General features: G+C 47.3%; 1 protein-coding gene across 1 annotated transcript in view; it reads left to right on the top strand.

Annotated features, from left to right (window-relative positions):
- The window catches only part of LOC137654346 (glutaredoxin-2, mitochondrial-like), an 88601-nt gene that overhangs the window by 16885 nt on the left and 59122 nt on the right, over positions 1–12594 (top strand). The gene's annotated exons all lie outside the window — the stretch shown is intronic.

The following is a 12594-nucleotide window of genomic DNA, read 5'->3' as shown; positions in this document are numbered from 1 at the left end:
TTAACACGGTGTCGCTTCCCCTAGCCAAGTGACCCTGCCTCTCCCCCTTGGGGGTTCCATGACTCTTTCTCCTTTATTACAGGTATGGTCATCCTTGGGGTTACCAGGTCCACCCTCCAAGGATAACCTGCTGGAGCTTCTTTGCCATGGCGCTAGCGTGCAGCCCTCGTTGACGTCAGAGGTGGATCCTCTGTCCTTCGTCGACGTCATTGTGTCTGAGACATCGTCCGCTGTTCATTTTGCTGATGTTCCTGCCCTTCGGACTCTTCGCTATTACCGAAGACTGCGCTTCCCTCCTTCCAAACATCCTTTAAAGGGGGAAGCAAAGTTCTAGGCCCGTCTCTCCTGTGAGTGTTTCTCTCCCTCAGGAGAGTTCACTCGTACAGACTCCCCTTAGAAGGACTGCTGCTGCCGAAGGTCAGCTTTCTGATCCACTGGCCCCTAGAGGGCGTCCCCTTGGACGTCGCTCCCGTCGTGCTCACCCTCCGCTTCGCCTTAAAAGTCTGCGTTCACCTTTGGTGAATAGATTCCTCTTTAGCTCTTCAGGTTCGTCAACACAGCCTTCCTCCGCAGATAGCCTCTTCATCCTTCGTCTTCTGGCTCATGACCCTCGCCTGCCCGTGGACTTTCTACCGACAAAGCTGCCACTAGTCCACGGACTTCGGCTCTGGACTCTCTGCCTGAGGATCATGCTTCACCTGAAGATCGTGTGCGATCCCCTTCAGAGAATGTTCGTCCTTCCAAAAGGCACATCCCTTCTCTTGCTCATCATCCTGCGTGCCGATCTTCAGCTCACCCTACGACTTGCTTTTCACCTGACTGCCCGTCTCCGTTCCTGTCTCCTCCTTCTCATCTACCTATGTGTCGATTGACCACGTGTCAATCTCCCACGCGCCAACCTTCCACGTGTCACTCGCCTGCTCAGCTTTCTCCAGTGCGCCTTTTACCTGTGCGTCTTTCTCCGGCTCAAAATTTTCCTACGCACACATCTCCTTGTCATGAAGACCCTTCCCATCACGCGCCCTCCGACTATCGCCGACCAACGTGTCGTTCGCCAACGCGCCAAGATCTTAATCATTGGTTGCCAAGACATCACGCTGCTACAGGCCATCACGCTTCTAGACGCGTGCCTACTACCCAGCCATCTCCTGTTCGTCAGCGCACGCACATGCCATCAGACCATCGGACAGAGCACTCTTGTCACTTAGCGTCGCCTACGTGTCATAGATCGCCGACACGTCGGCCTACTCAATCGTCCCATCATTCCCCATCTCGGCATTGTGCTCCAGTTCTTCAGCACACGCCAGCACTCACCAGCAAGCCATTGCTCCCCAATAGCGCTGCGTGCCACTATCCTAGCTCTCTCTGTACAGTGGGTATCCATTTACTGTGGTAAAAAATTACAGCTATATTTGAAATAAACCAGATTTTGATTATACTGGTGTTTCACTTTACTGTATCCAATAATAATTCATGTAATTTTTACATCTTATTATTGTATTTATAATTAAATACTTAGCGAATTATAATTTCATGCATTGTTTACATTCAAATCAGCTGATCAAATCTGCATAGTCTGTAGTCCGTTTCTTTCACGATATCCCACTGATATGACCATTCACTTTCACAGAATTACCTCACTGATGTAACTTATCATGCATATTAGTATATCTCCTTCACATTATTATTGTCCTTCACTTATTATTATTATTTGTTCCATAACTGACATACAAACCACGCTATTTATTAGGGGTTATTACTTTCAGCGTAGCTGAAATGACGAGCAATTAGAATTTTAACGAGGGTTTACTACCCCACCGCTAGTTAGCGGGGGTTAGGGAGGGTAGCTTGCTACCCCCCCTCTCACACACACCTGTGCTTGAGCTCACTTTGCTCTCGGCTCGGGTGGTAGTCGGATGTGTCCGCTCTCACCCTCGCCTCTCTGACAGCCATTAATGTCTTTTTCCTTTCTCTCCTACAGGTTTGAGTGTGAAGTTGGCCTCTGTGAACATGGGCAAATGTCCTGGATTACCCGACCGCCCTTGTGGTACATTTATGTCGGCGGTCGAGACGGACCCTCACACCCTTTGTCCTTACTGTAGTGGCCAACGGTGTGATAGTAGTAATAAGTGTGGTGAGTGTAGGGAGTGGTCTACCTCCCAGTGGGAGAGGTTTTCTCGGCAACGTAAGAAGTCCAGGCGGGATATTTCTCCTTCGAAGATTTCTTTGAAAGGAGAAAATCCTAAGGACTCTTCTTCCATTGCCCAAACCTGCTCCGAAGCTCCCACTCGATCGGTTTTTTTTGAGAGACCGGTGAGTGGTAGCGTAGACCGTGGTTCTGTTTCCCGATCTCGGGGTTCGAGAGATGGCGTTGCCTCCCCTAGCGAGGCAGCTCCACCTCTTCCCCCGGGGGAGGATTTAAATGTTGATTTAAATGTAACCAATTTATTCCAGCTTTGGTCTTCCTTGGGGCTCGAGGGTTCGCCCTCGAAGGAAGCGCTGATTGACATCATCCGATTGGGTTCCGCTGTCAAGCAATCGCCGACTTTGGCAGAGGTTGATCCTCTGTCTATTGTCGACGTTGTGGTGTCAGAGGTATCTAATGCGGTATCTCCTAATACCTCTGCATCTTCTCACCCTGCAGTAGCTGAAGGCTTAGTTTCTCCCGTTCCTGCTCAACCTACGAGGGAGAAACTAAGTCCAACAGTCTCTCTTGCCGGTGATTCTTCCCCTCGGGGGAGTTCACTCACAGAGACTCCTCTTCGGACGACTGCTGAAGGTCAGCTTGCTGATCCAACGGCCCCCAGAGGGCATATACGTCGCAAGGCTCGCCTTCCTTCACCATATAAGTCGGTGAGGAGGCGCCTCTCCAGTTCATCATCGTCGTTGCAATCCGCCGCAGAGGAGCCTCGTCATCGGTCACCGACTGTTCCTGCTACGACCCTGGACCTCTCTGCAGATCGTTCGCGATCCCCTTCTGTGGAAGGTCGTCCTTACAAGGACATGTCGACCTTCAACCCGACAGACCTGCTGACCTGCCGTCGCCGTTCCTGGCAGCTGATGCGCTGTATGCGCCAACTAAACCTGTCTTTAAAAGTCAGGCACCGGTCCCTTCGGGGCAATAAGGGCGTACGCGCCATCTAGCGCACACGTCCCTTATGCGCCATGCTAAGCATGCGCGCCAACGATCTCCTGACCTCATTGAGGCTCCTGAGATAGCGCGCCAGCGCTCACCTGCTGCTGCTGTTCCTGAGATAGCGCACCAGCGCTCACCTGCTCGCCAGCGTGCCACTGCGCGCCTTCAACCTACTGCGCGCCATGCACACCAGCGCTCTCCTACGCGTCAGCGTTCACCAACGCGTTAGTGCTCTCCTGCGCACCAGCGCTCTCCAACACGCCAACAATCTCCTGCGCGCCCACGATTTTCGGATCTGGGTGTGGTAGGGAAGTCTAAGACTTCTCCTACTTGTTAGTGCTTGCCAACGCGCCGCCTGCTTTCTCCTGCGCGCCATCCTTCGCCAGCGCGCAATCGCGCGCGTTCACCTACACGCGCCCACGCCCATCTCCTACAGCAGCTATACACCGCCAGCCTGATGTGCGCCCACAAGAGGCACGCCAACGAATGCAGTTTCCAGCTGCGCGGCCGCGCACAAAGGATATCTCTCCTGCGCTGGCGCGCCCGACTACATCTTCTGGGGCGCACGATCTCTCGCCCGCACGCTTACGGGCCCTTCATCCTGATCCTGCGCGAACATTCACCCTTGCACGCGCCAGCGCACAATCAGCCTCCTGCGCACTCGCCGAAGTCTCCTGCATACGCTTCTACGCGCTATCGCTCGCCCGCGCGCCCGTGCCCTCACAATCGACCTCGCACGCGCACACGCCCGTTGAAAAAACTAATATACTTTGGAAAGTCCTCAGCTCTCTCTTGAGTTGCCATCCACATTCATTGCCGGTGACAGGCCTTTTTTGAATGGATGGGAGCCAGAATCTGATAGATTCTTTCCCCTTTCATTGGAAATTTTACTCTGGTAAGGAGACAATAGGCAGTCTTATAGTCTTCCTACACTTCCAGCTGTCATGTCCATTCATAATAGTAGGAAACTCTCCTTCCCTAATCTTTCTCTCTCTCTTCCAGTTAGCACCGTCAGGTACTAACCTAACACTGGCAGTCTCTGCCGGCAATCTACTGTGTACAGCTATACAGTAGTACATATATTTTCTAAGTTTTCTAACATACTCTGTTTCCTGTCACAGACAATTGTTGAAACTATGATATTCTGTTGAGGCTGAGTACTCCCTGAACACCCAGATGGTTTTCCTTGATCATCAGGGACTTGAAATACCCGAACGGTATTACTATAATACTACAGGTGGATAATGTTAGTATAAGCTATTTACTAACTCTAACTCTAGTTCCTAGAGTTTTTCTACCTTGTATCCTCCCTATCAAAGAACTGAATATTAATACTGACGGAGGTCTCAGCAATGGCCTGGGAGAGGAAATACAGATATGTGTCTTTTCTATTTCCTCTCAAGCTTACTATCCTAAGCTACCATAAACAATAGTGATTACTATTGCTATTATAAACTGTATGCTTTTATATCACTGATATAAAAAACAAAAATACTCATTAGTATTTTTCCTTTACAGGATGACCCTATGGAAAAATGCGGAGCGATGTTCTGCAACCACAAGATGAAAGACTTCTGTGGCCACACGATGTGCAGGACTCATGCCCCCTGCGGCGTCGTCATAGGAGTCCTAAAGTATTGGGATCCGAAGGGTTGCCCCACTTGCTCAACCCTGCTGGCCAACATCTACGCCAAAGCCCCCCTAGTTACCCTAGAGACTAGGGATACAGGGAGGGACACCCTTCGCAAATGGGTAAGAGGGTTCCAAAAGAACTCGCCAGGACCATACTTGCTCAATGATTCCCTGAGGTTCCTACTGTTCCCCAAGGCTCTGCCGAGTGCGGTGGTGTCCCAGGAACAGATCCGGTCTTCCTTCGTTCAACTGAAGATTAACTCGGACATTAATAAGGCACTAGAAGGCATGGACATCCACCAAGAGAGGATGTCAGAAGTGTCCACCGAAACCAAACAGGACCTACTACAAGGTGGCCCTGAAGAGAACGTGAAACCTCCCCGAGTGGAGGAAGAAGGATCTGTGTCAGCGGCAACAGACGACCCTCAGTTTGCCGTGATGGCATACCAACCTTTGCCGTCAACGACCTCGGCCCCAACTCCACAACTTGTTGCCCAGGTTAATGCAAGCGAAGAGATTCTGACATCTCTTCAATGAATGATGGAGTCGTTCTTACGGGAACAAGAGACGATGCCGGAATAGATTAAGCAGCAGCAAAAGCTGTTGCAGGAGAAGATGGACCACTTCGGAACCACCAAGGGCACCTCTGAGAAGCCTCTTAGAGTGTTTGATCTCGCTCATTGCTCCGAAACTAATCCGTGGAGGTATGCGGAGTATATGCCAATGATGAATGGGAAACAGTTCGTTTCTGAGAAGTTGGGAGGTAGGCAGATTGAAGACCTGGAGTTCTAGCCTAACTTTTCGGCCTATCCAGAGTGCTACGTGAGACTGCGGGACAAAAATGCGACCCAAGAAGAAACGGTCCCCAAAGAGGTCATTGTATTCGAACACGAGAAGGCGCAAGCCATCCTCCTGAAGGCCTTGAAGGGAGCTGGGTATACCAACTCCAAAGTCTCAGCACTGAGCAAGAAACACCCTACATTTCTTGCCCATTCCTCCATCTCTTTCCCCTTTACGAAGAAAGCACTAGACTTTGCCGTCAAGTCTGTCGATGAGAGGAAACCCTGCCCGACCCTAGAGGAATGCAAGCCATTCTCTCTAGCACTGCCTACCTGCGAGTAAAAGTGGAAGGATGTCCACCTAACCTTCTCTGTCTCTAAGTTAGACCCAGAGATTGCAGGACACCAGTTCAATGAGAACCTCTGAAGTTGCCAGACCATCTTCTGAGGAAGGATCAGGAGTCGAAGGAGAGACTTGCGGCTTCTCTCTCTCATCAGAACTGTCTGGAAATGAGTGCAGGTCAACATAATGCCCCAGAAATGTTCCTCTTCCTGGCTAAATCTCACATGGGTACCCTTGTGAAAGACCTATACGCTTTCCTCAGAGCGAGGAGAGTTTGTAGAGAGTTTGTCTTGCCTTCAGCAACCATCAGACATGAACCAAGGAAGCTGATTACCTCGAGTATCTGGGAAAAAGACCTTTTCCCACAGAAACTGGTCCAAGAGGTCATTGCGAGAGCAACCACGGAGAACAGGAACCTTCTCCAAAAGTGGGGCATGTCCTGAAAAAGGAAGTCTTCTTCGGAAGGAGGTCCCCAGCACAAAAACAAAAGGGCGAAGAGACCTCGAAGACCTGCATAACTCCCCACCATGACTATGACCACGATGCCTCAGACCACCTTCCAGATGGTCCCTCAACAACTGGTAGCCCAGTCACCAGTATTTAACCCTACCTTTGAGAGGCAGTCTACTTCCTTTTGCCCTAGTCAAAAAGGAAAAGGTCCTAAGAGAAGTTCTCCAGAAGGTAACTTCTCTCGGGGCCGAGGAGAACGTGGTCGCGGAAATAAATCCGCAGGACCCCCCAAGCAATGAGGGGTTCCAGGTAGGGGGCAGACTACATCACTTTTGGGATCGCTGGACCTTCAATCTCTGGACCCACAGCCTGATCACGAATGGACTCGGGTGGAAATGGAGGAGAACTCCACCCCGTTTTCCAGAATTCTTCCAACACTCCACCCCCTTGTTGGAAGAATATACCTTACAACTCTTGAACAAGAAAGTGATAAAGAAAGCGAAGTCCATCAAGTTCCAGGGAAGGCTGTTTTGTGTTCCCAGGAAAGACTCAGCAAACTCAGAGTCATTCTAGACTTGTCTCCACTCAACAAGTTCATCAAGAACAACACGTTCCGGATGCTTACTTTGCAACACATAAGGACCCTTCTGCCAAAAGGGGCATGCACGGTCTCAATAGACCTAGCAGATGCTTACTGGCATCTCCCAATGAGTTGCCTTTTCTCCCCCTAACTAGGATTCAAACTACAGATGAAGAAGTTTGTCTTCAGAGCAATGCCCTTCAGACTGAACACAGCCCCAAGGATATTCACGAAGCGAGCAGACACAATCGTCCAACAGCTACACACCAAAGGTGTTCAGGTGGTAGCATATCTAGACGAATAGTTGGTATGGGCAGCATCCAAGACTACTTGTCTGCAAGCAGCCAACACAGTGATCCAGTTTTTGGAACACCTGGGCTTCAAGATCAACCGCAAGAAGTCTCTTCTCACTCCAGCTCAACAGTTCCAGAGGCTAGAAATCCAATGTAATTTAAAGTCACAAGAGAAATAGTGGGATCTTTCAGGAGACTAATCCGTCACAAGAGGATTTCAAGATGCCAACAGGAAAGAGTATTGGGCTCTCTCCAGTCTGAAGCATTGACAGACCTTGTGCTAAAGGCACGTTTGAAAGATGCGTCAGGAGTCTGGAGGAAATACGCATAAAATGCTCGAAGAGATCAACTAGGTTGACCCCGGCCTTGTTGCGCACACAATTAAAGCCGTGGTCAACAGTCAAGAGCCTAGCACGGACAATTCCCCTGCAACAACTGCAACCAACAGTGGTGATACACACGGATGCCTCTTTGCAAGGATTGGGAGCTCATTCTCACGACAAAAAAGTGCAAGGGAATTGGTCGCACAAGTTCAAAATATTTCATATCAACATTTTGGAAGCTATGTCAGTATTCCTGACGTTGAAGAGACCATCCCCTCGCAGATCAATCCACATCAGATTGGTCCAGGACAACGAGGGGATAGTAAAGTGTCTAAATCCACAAGGCTCAGTATCACCCCATATCAACCATGTGATGTTAGCCATCTTCTACCTGGCAAGGAGGAAGGGATGGCACCTATCAGCAGTTCACTTACAAGGGTTCCTCAATGTGACGGCGGACGCTCTATCCAGGTGAAAGCCCATAGAGACAGAATGGTCCCTAGACGCAGACTCATTCTCCTTCATCTCGAAAAAAGTCCCAGAACTGCAGATCGGCCTCTTCGCAACGAGCAACAACAGGAAACTATCTCGTTATGTAGCCCCTTACATGGACCCTCAAGCAGAGGCGATGGACACCATAGCGATGGATGCCATGTCCCTCGACTGGAACAGGTGGAATCGCATTTACCTGTTTCCACCAACCAATCTCCTACCAAGAGTCCTCGACAAGCAGGAGGGACAGCAGCAGTAGTAGCACCCAAGTGGCCCAAAAGCAATTGGTTCCCTCTAGTCCTAGAATTGAAACTGAAGCTGGTCCAGAAGTCTACTGTCTACGCTTCATCTTCAAGAACCAGCAACCTACATCTCATGATTTTCTCGCCTTAGCAGCGAACAAAAAGTTTTGAATCTTGAAGGATAAAGTTGACTTCATCGAGGAGTACAAGTCAAGTTCGACTAGGAGGCAATACGAATCGTCATGGAAGAAATGGGTGTCCTTTGTGAAAGCAAGGAAACTGACAGAGATATCGATAGATTTCTGTCTTGTATTCTTCATACACCTCCACGAACAAGGCCTGGCCTCTACTACAATTACTGCTTGTAAATCGGCCCTAGCTAGACCACTTCTGTACGTTTTTGAGGTGGACCTCTCTGGTGAAATCTTTAATAAGATCCCGAAAGCATGCGCTAGACTGAAGCCTGCAACCCCACCAAAGCCCATCACGTGGTCTTTGGACAAAGTCTTGCACTCTGCTTTGAACCTAGACGATGAGGACTGTACTCTAAAAGGATTTAACATGGAAAGTCATTTTTCTGTTCGCAATAGCCTCAGGGGCCTTATCCAGAAACGAAGGCCATATTCAGTTCCTAGACTCAGAAGAACAACCTTTATCCTGATCCTGCCTTTCTTGCCAAAAACGAGCTACCCACCAAAAGGTGGGGTCCTTGGACAATCTGTCCATTGAAGTAAGATGCCTCTCTGTGCCCAGTAGAGTGTCTTAAGGTCTATCTTCGAAGAACTTTAAACTTCAAGGAAGGACAGCTCTTCAGAGGCAAAACTTCAGGATCAAACCTATCTTTAAGACAACTGAGAGCGAAGCTCACCTACTTTATTCGCAGAACGGATCCTGACAGTACACCCGCAGGTCATGATCCGAGGAAAGTTGCTTCTACGTTGAACTTCTTTCAACATATGGACTTTGAGAGACTCCGCTCATACACTGGGTGGAGATCATCCAGGGTCTTCTACAAACATTACGCGAAGCAAGTACATGAAATAAAAAACTTTGTGGTGGCAGCGGGTAGTGTCATTAAACCCGTTGTCTAGTGCTGCGATGAACAGTGAACTGGTTTGGGACTTTACAGTGCATCGGGTGCATGGGTATACCTGCCCACTAGTGCAGATCACAGCTATGGTTGACATACTGTTCTGTAGAGGTGCATATCTGATCAATACACCAGTGCCGAGTGAACATTTGCATTACAGTGTTTATGCATTTCCGAACATCGACCATGTCAGATAGATTTGGTTTCACATCTCCCTGAGTGGTGTTATTCCAATAATGTATTTATATATATTCTCTACACAAGAAAATATGTGTTTTAATGTGTCGTAATGCTGGATCAGATTCATACTTTGTTGTAACTACTTCTGATAAATTAGTTGCATAACAAAAATACTTGACCGTATTCGCGTCTTATTACTGCTCCCTCAGTTATAAGCTAATAAATTACACTAGAATTTTACTAAACTCCTGTATGGGTCTTATATCCTTGAAATCACAATACAGTAATGATTTCCAGAGGAATAAAACTTACATTCTTAAGGTAAATAAAAAAAAAACTTTCCTTTTTGTTCCATGGAAATACAAACCTTGAATCCTTATTGTCGATATCGACATTTTCCCTGCTGGGGGTATGAGACACTAAACCAGCTCCAGGTTAGTGGAAGTGACAGATCTCTGGAATTTCACATATAGGTCTAGTAGACCAGATAAGGAAATCTACTCAAGGTGGAATGCACATACACAAACCCACAGCTAATAGTAATTTCAAGAAAATTCTCTAGTATATTTCCATCAGGACGACATGGCCTGAGCCCAAAAAACGGATTTTGATCAAAGTGAAAAATCTATTTTTGGGTGAGGGGCACGTCGTCCTGATGGACCCACCCTCTTGCTGACCCCTCCCAAAATCACTTCATCTGTGCCCATTTCCACTTAACAGCAAGAATAGGAATGGCACCCCTTTCTTTTGCCACTCTTCCCCCTTACATCGAAGAGTTAAATCTATTCCGGGTGAAGATTGCCATGTGTCGTATCTAGAATATGTCCCCTGATATTATGTGATATCCTTTATTGGATACTCGCGCCAGGAGTTAGAATCCTGGAGAGCTTTGGTTTAATTCTCTGGGAGTATCACTAGTAAATATCCCTTAGAAGGCTACCTATAGGAGCCCTTCCACCAGGACGACATGGCCCTCTCACATAAAAATAGATTTTCCACTTTGATCAAAATCCATTATTTATTTCAATGTTGTAAGTCCTCTTGAAATATTTTATTTTTTCTTTTTTGCATTCCTCACTGAGCTCTTTTCCCTGTTGGGGCCCCTGGGCTTATAGCATCCTGCTTTTCCAACTAGGGTTGTAGTTTATCAAGTAATAATAATGATAATATAGGTAGTCTGCCCTCAAGAGGGTTCCTCCTTCATCCCCATCATGAGGGATACCTGTCATCAGGGATAATGAGGTCTTGTTTGCAAACATTTATCAATGTTTTCCAATCAAGTATCATATACAACGAACCATTTGGCCGCACCCGGATTTTTTTCCCACCCCGTGGTACCCTTCACAAGGGATTCCTGCCATGATACTGGAGGAAACTTGCCATATATATATATATATATATATATATATATATATATATATATATATATATATATATATATATATATATATATATATATGGATAAATATCAACACAACATCGTGTTCAAATAGAAATAAATTTTTACCTCATACTTGGGATCGAACGCTAGCTCCTTCTAATGAAAGGCCAGGTCGAAACCAACCATGCCACGAGAGGCCATTAAAAGATATTGGTACCTGACGCTACCCAGCTGTCCGAGGATTTACCTGGCGAGACATCAGTCTCTTACCAGCGAGTTTTACCCGATATCCCGGCCCACCACGTGACACAATTGGTAGTAATTCATTCAAATTACCCCTAATGAGTCAATATGGATAAATATCAACACAACATCGTGTTCAAATAGAAATAAATTTCTACCTCATACTTGGGATCGAACGCTAGCCCCTTCTAATGAAAGGCCAGGTCGAAACCAACCATGCCACGAGAGGCCATTAAAAGATATCGGAACCTGATGCTACCCAGCTGTCCGAGGATTTACCTGGCGAGACATCAGTCTCTTACCAGCGAGTTTTACCCGATATCCCGGCCCACCACGTGACACAATTGGTAGTAATTCATTCAAATTACCCCTAATGAGTCAATATGGATAAATATCAACACAACATCGTGTTCAAATAGAAATAAATTTCTACCTCATACTTGGGATCGAACGCTAGCCCCTTCTAATGAAAGGCCAGGTCGAAACCAACCATGCCACGAGAGGCCATTAAAAGATATCGGAACCTGACGCTACCCAGCTGTCCGAGGATTTACCTGGCGAGACATCAGTCTCTTACCAGCGAGTTTTACCCGATATCCCGGCCCACCACGTGACACAATTGGTAGTAATTCATTCAAATTACCCCTGAGTCAATATGGATAAATATCAACACAACATCATGTTCAAATAGAAATAAATTTCTACCTCATACTTGGGATCGAACGCTAGCCCCTTCTAATGAAAGGCCAGGTCGAAACCAACCATGCCACGAGAGGCCATTAAAAGATATCGGAACCTGACGCTACCCAGCTGTCCGAGGATTTACCTGGCGAGACATCAGTCTCTTACCAGCGAGTTTTACCCGATATCCCGGCCCACCACGTGACACAATTGGTAGTAATTCATTCAAATTACCCCTAATGAGTCAATATGGATAAATATCAACACAACATCATGTTCAAATAGAAATAAATTTCTACCTCATACTTGGGATCGAACGCTAGCCCCTTCTAATGAAAGGCCAGGTCGAAACCAACCATGCCACGAGAGGCCATTAAAAGATATCGGAACCTGACGCTACCCAGCTGTCCGAGGATTTACCTGGCGAGACATCAGTCTCTTACCAGCGAGTTTTACCTGATATCCCAGCCCACCACGTGACACAATTGGTAGTAATTCATTCAAATTACCCCTAATGAGTCAATATGGATAAATATCAACACAACATCGTGTTCAAATAGAAATAAATTTCTACCTCATACTTGGGATCGAACGCTAGCCCCTTCTAATGAAAGGCCAGGTCGTGGCATGTTGGTTTCCACCTAGCCATTCCTTTTCTTGTAGCGCTCTAAGCGAGTTGTGCTCCCACGTTAACCCGGTGTTTTGTTACAAGTTATTGGAATAATCATCATGCAATCTCCAGCATCTTC

The sequence above is a fragment of the Palaemon carinicauda genome, chromosome 15 (assembly GCF_036898095.1).
Source record: "Palaemon carinicauda isolate YSFRI2023 chromosome 15, ASM3689809v2, whole genome shotgun sequence".
Classification (NCBI taxonomy): domain Eukaryota; kingdom Metazoa; phylum Arthropoda; class Malacostraca; order Decapoda; family Palaemonidae; genus Palaemon; species Palaemon carinicauda.
The sequence above is the reverse complement of the archived record's forward strand: the minus strand, read 5'-3'. Positions and strand labels throughout refer to the sequence as shown.